The sequence below is a fragment of the Pinus tabuliformis genome, chromosome 5_2, assembly GCF_031772625.1.
Source record: "Pinus tabuliformis cultivar Carrire ecotype Pingquan chromosome 5_2, CPIR1, whole genome shotgun sequence".
NCBI classification, from domain to species: Eukaryota; Viridiplantae; Streptophyta; class Pinopsida; order Pinales; family Pinaceae; genus Pinus; species Pinus tabuliformis.
Window position 1 is genome coordinate 1094032672 of NC_142306.1, and position 6000 is coordinate 1094038671.

Consider the following 6000-nt stretch of genomic DNA (forward strand, 5'->3'; position numbering starts at 1 on the left):
GACCCTAGATCTAATTGTAGCTATGTTATTCCTGACTTGGTTGATAAGTGTGGTTTGAGTAAGTAATTGCATGCAGAGTCTTGGTTAGTGCAACTGGCTACAGCTACGAAGAAGTGAGTTCATCATTGGGTAAGAGCTTGTGCATTTTATTTAAATGGTATGCCTACTGCAACACATTTGAATGTACTACCATTGGGTTCATACAATATGTTGTTGGGCATGGATTGGTTGTATCTGAATAGAACTAAGGTAGACTGTTATGACAAAGTCATTGAGTGTGTTGATGACAATGGAGAACCAAGAGTCTTACAGGGTAAGAAGAAAGATACATCAGTTAAGATGGTGACAACGATGCAAGAAAAGCATAGTCGCAAAAAAGGGTGTAAGATATTTGCAGTGCACATTTCTAGTGATAAAGGTAAGGAATTTTAGGATGCATATGTGTTGAGCTAGTGCCCAGTTTTACATCAGTTTAAGGATGTATTTCCCGAGGATATTACAAGGTTTCCGCCTGATAGTGAGGTAGACTTTTCTATCGAGTTAGTGCCAGAGGCAGCTCCAGCATCAAAAGAACCTTATGGGATGAGCACACCTGAGTTGGTTGAGTTAAAGTTGGAGCTTAAGGAAATGTTGGATAAGGGATACATTAGGCTGAGTGTATCACCATGGGGCGCACCATATTTTTTGTGAAGAAGAAATATGGTACTCACAGATTATGCATTGACTACAGTGAGTTGAACAAAGTGACCATCAAGAAAAAGTATTTGTTGCCGAGGATTGATGACTTGTTTGATTAGTTGAAGGTAGCAGTAGTGTTCTCTAAGATCAACTTGAGATCCGAATATCATCAGGTATGCATCAAAGAGGAGGACATTTACAAGACCGCATTTAGGACGAGGTATTGACATTATGAGTTTGTTGTAGTTCCATTTGGATTAACTAATGCTCTAGCTACATTTATGTGTTTGATGAATAGTGTGTTGCGTCGATACTTGGATAAGTTTGTTATTGTGTACATTGATGATATAATGGTATATTCTAAAAATGAGGAAGAGCATGTTGAGCATTTAACAATAGTGTTGAGGTTGTTGAGAGAGCATAAATTGTATGCTAAGCTCAACAAGTGTAGTTTCTTTCAGACTAAGGTAAACTACTTGTGGCATGTTGCCTCCAAGGAAGGCATTACAATAGATCCAGAAAATATAAGAGCCATCATGGAGTGGGTAGCTCCTAAGAATGTGGATGAGGTGAGATCTTTCATAAGGTTGGCAGGCTATTATAGGAGGTTCATCAGGAACTTCTCATAGATTTCTTATCCTATCACATCATTATAGAGGAAGGGTAAGAAGTTCGAATGGACAGAGGAGTGTGAGGCTATTTTTTAGCATCTTAACGTGTTGTTGACACATGCACCAGTGATAAATATTACAAACTTAGATAAAGAATTTGTAGTATGCACAAACACTTGCAAGAAGGGACTTGGTGGAGTCATTATGCAAGATGGACAGGTGGTATGCTATGAGTCGTAGAAACTGAATGAGCATGAGCAGAAATATCCCACACATGATCTTGAGCTAGCAACGATTACACATGCGTTGAAGATGTGAGACACTATCTTATGGGCATGAGATTTACATTGATGAGTGATCACAATGGTTTGTGATATCTATTTGACCAACCGAATCTAAATGGTAGGTAGGCTCGAAGGTTGGCTACAATCAGTGAGTTTGATTTCAAGATCAGATATATCAAAGGTAAAGAGAACTGAGTAGAAGATGCTCTTAGCATGCGAGTATAGGTAAATCGCTTAGCAGTTATGAGCTCCTATGGGACAGATCTACATGATAGGATCTTGCGAATAGGTGAGCAGGATGTCATATATATGGATATTGTGAATAGGTTGTAGCAGAGCACATGTATAGGTACGGGTGATGGTACAGGCGATGGTACAGGTATAGGTAGTGGTACAGGTACATATCCAGGTGCACAGGATATGGATTATTGCCTTACAACAGATGGATTGGTCAGATTCTGAGATAGGATATATGTGTCTAATAGCAGTGAGCTCAAGAAGATGATCTTAAGAGAGTTTCAATTGAAACCTTATTCAGGTCACCTAGGTTATTAGAAGACACTAACAGAAGTGAAGATATTTTACTATTGGCCGAATTTGAAGAGGGATGTAGCATAGTTTGTGGCTAGATGTTTTGATTGTAAGAGTGTGAAGGCAAAGTGTGAACACCCAGGTGGATTGCTACAACCAATCATGATTCCAGACTGGAAATGGGAAGTCATTTCCATGGAATTCATTATAGGTTTTCCGAAGACAGTGAGACAACATGATTCCATCATGGTTATTGTGGACAGGTTGACAAAGGTTGCACATTTCATTTCGGTGAAGTATACCTTCTCAACTAGCGATGTAGCACAGGTGTTCATCAGAGATGTGGTCAGATTGCATGGTGTTCTGAAGAATATTGTGTTAGACAGGGATGAAAAGTTCACTTCCAACTTTTGGAAGGAGTTTTTTGCATGTTTGGGCACAAAGTTGGCCTTCAGTACAACTTATCATCTGCAGACAGATGGACAGACAGAGAAGATCAATAGGATATTTGAGGACATGTTGAGGGTGTATGTGATGCATCAACAATGAAATTGGGAAGAGTATCTTCCACTGGCAGAGTTCACGTATGTTATCACTCAGGTTGTCCCTGAAGGTTAAGAAAGGGATACGGCCGAGGTAACCACAAACCAACTTTGGACTGCAGGTTCTAGCCAACCTGCAATCAGAGAGGGCTCTCTCTTTTAGATTTAGCTTTGTTTGAAAGGATTTTAGGCTAGGTCTTGGGTCCAGAGGGTTTTTTGTTTTGTTTTGGTGGGAAAATTGACACTTTCAGATAGAGAGGCAGAGTATAGTCTGAATGTTTCAAACCATTGGGCGTGGAGTCGAGGAGGGGAACTGCTAGTGCATTTCCTTAATAACAGTGAGGGAACATGGAGCAAGATAGCTGAGCTCGAAGCAATTTTCAGGTTTAAAGGATGAAATGAATGCTAAAGAAAGAGAGGCAGTTAAGAATCTCTCCAACAGATTAGCAGAGAAGGTAACAGGGCGCTACCTAGGGGCAGTTAAGAATCCCTAGATAATTGGCCAACACAGGTGAATTGGGGTAAACATGAGCCAGAAGGAATTCAATATTCATAACCAATTCATTCAGAGGAAAAACATCAAGAAACAACAGAAATTGAGCATAGAGAGTATTTAAACTAATTCTAGGCTATTCTTTTTTCCTGCTATTTAGATAATGGCAAACACATAAACAGAGATAAGAGGCACTTATTGCTTCAGGCTGCAGCACAAGAATTCCATCTTCAGTCTCCAAAGCATTTATCAACAACAGACAGTTCGCTCTCCAAGCTTTCGGCAATCTTTGATTACAGAAAAATTCAGGTATACACAGCGAGTCTCTAGTGAAAAATTCTCAATTTACCAACCCTTAAAACTATACAGAGGGTGGTATATATAGGGCAAAACTTTCTATCTACTGCTTTTATTACATCTTGACCTAATCAGGTCATAAAAAATAATTTATTGACCTACTCCTATTTGAAATAAATGCATGAACATTCTCAGGCTGCGCTGGGGGCGGCCGTAAAAAGGAATGAATAAATGATGTAGTCCTGGGTGCCTTGGGGCAATGTCTTCTGAAATAAATATGCATGGGTTTCTGCTTCCTTGCTGTCCTGGTGCTTTGAATGCCTTAATGGTGATTTGAAGGCAAGGATGGGCTGATGCTTATTGATTTGACTTTCTGGGGGCTTCATCAATGTTCAGGTGCTTCGAGCCCCTAAACAAATCTTTGCTGATACTCTTTGGCGTCTTTTCTTCCACTGATACTCTTTGACAAAATCTGGACTGCTGATCTGATGTGTTGCGGGTCTAATCACCAGTAAATGGCCGCTGTTCGGCCTCTGTATCATCTAGAATTGTCTTCTGCTCCTTTTGGTATGCTCTGTGAAGAAAACGGATCATTTTTGCGCCTTTTCGGGCTTCCTGGGGCCGCATGATGAGAAGATTCCCTAAAGATTCCTTGAAGATTCTCCATTTCGGCCTAAAAATCCTGTGATGAGCGATTTGCGCAAATCGCTCATCAAAAACTGCCTCAGAATTGGATTCCGGGGCTCCGAAGTGCGACTTTCGCGCCTCTGCGCCCAAAAAGTGCTGATGACGTCAGCATGATGTGACATTGTACGGCGGGTGACGTCAGCAGGGCGACGTGGCGGGATGACATCAGCATGACGTCATCACGTACGGACGATGACGTGGCAGGTACGGTGGCAGGGACACGTGGCAGTGACGTGGCAGGAGGCCACGCAGGCAGGTGACTCATCGGGTGACTGGACAAAGGGGTGACGTAAGCAGGGACTGTGCAGGGGGTGACGTGGGGTATGACGTTACGGGTGGTAAGCGGTTTTGTGGCGCACCGCTTATGGGCAAAGGCGGTCTCGGGGGAGGGGGCTCCGCCACAGTCCAACGCCTGACGCGTGGCGGGAGTACGACGGCAAAACCGCCGAACTCCCGGACGCTAAAGCCCGGGCATGTTGCATATAGAAAAGCCCGCCCACCGTAGATCTGTGGCGGGCCAGATCTAACGGCTGGCGGTAGATGGGTAGCGACGGTGGGTTAGTGGGTGGGGATATTCGCGGGAATATTCCCTTTTTAATATATCGCGGCGGTGGGTTTAAACATAGGGAATGGCGGGATTTGCGTGTTGTATGAATATTATGAGCGCGGGTTGGCATATTTACACTTGGGTTTTAGGGATAGGGGCGAGATATGGGTTTTTTGCCAAGCGGGATTAGTGTTTTATGCACAGAACTTGGGCAAAAGGTGCAAAAATGGGTTTTTGAAGGTTTTTGAGGGTCTTTAGGGCTAGGGAAGCGGTTACTAGCTGACCTGATGTCAGACTAGCTCCTTAATGACTCGGATGGGCTAAAGACAGCCCCAGATGGACTGTGATTTCCCAAACTTATAGGAAATATGGCTATATTGCCAGGGAGGGGTATTTTACATAAGGGAGTCTTATATACATGATTTTAATAGGGGAAGGGGAAAATTGTTAGGGAGTTATATAATAAAGTTAATAGTTAATATGGAAATGAAAAGAGGGTGCTAAGGTATGAGACCTTAGGCTTTGTTGGGGAAAAGAAGGCTCACAGATGATGAGTGAGCAGTCCTTGAGTGAAGCAGATCCTCACCAAGGCGAATGTCATGGAAATGATGAAACTGAGAGGCTCAAGCAGACCTTGACCCCTTGGGGGATGTTAGTAAGTGACTTGGGGGAAATGAGAAGAAGGGGAGGTTAGTGAGTTCTAGCTTGAGTACCTCCTTTGAATGCAAAACTGCCTGATAACTATGATCTGAAAGGATAAGACATTGTGAGATACAAAATTGATCATCAATTATCATTCTGCCACCAAACAGCTACCTACCCAGCCTACTGTCCTAACATTTTTTCTTCTTTTTGTTTTGGGTGCACTTAGACTTGCAGACCCATGTTTGCAAATTTTTTTTTTTTATTTTTATTTTATTTTTATTTTTATTTTTATTTTATTATTATTATTATTATTATTATTATCATCTAAATCTACACTTATTTCTGCCAGGGCCCAGATTAAACGGTTGGGTCCCTTAGTTTCTCTACCTATCTACAAATCTGCCAAGCTTAGACTGTTTGGACAGACATCATTCTCTATATTCTACAACAGGAAATTGAAACCTAGGGAGACCAGGATTAGACTGTTTGGACCTCCCTTTAAGAAATTCTTCAAAATTGGAACAACTCATCAAAATGGAATGCAGCAGTGGCATTTGGATCAGCACACTTCATGGCTTCTTCTTTGGTCTCTTCTGGAAATATGGAACACTGCAGCTTGCAAAGTATGACATATTTGGCATGTAAAAATGTCAATCATGAAAGATGATACCCTGTTGCAACAGGA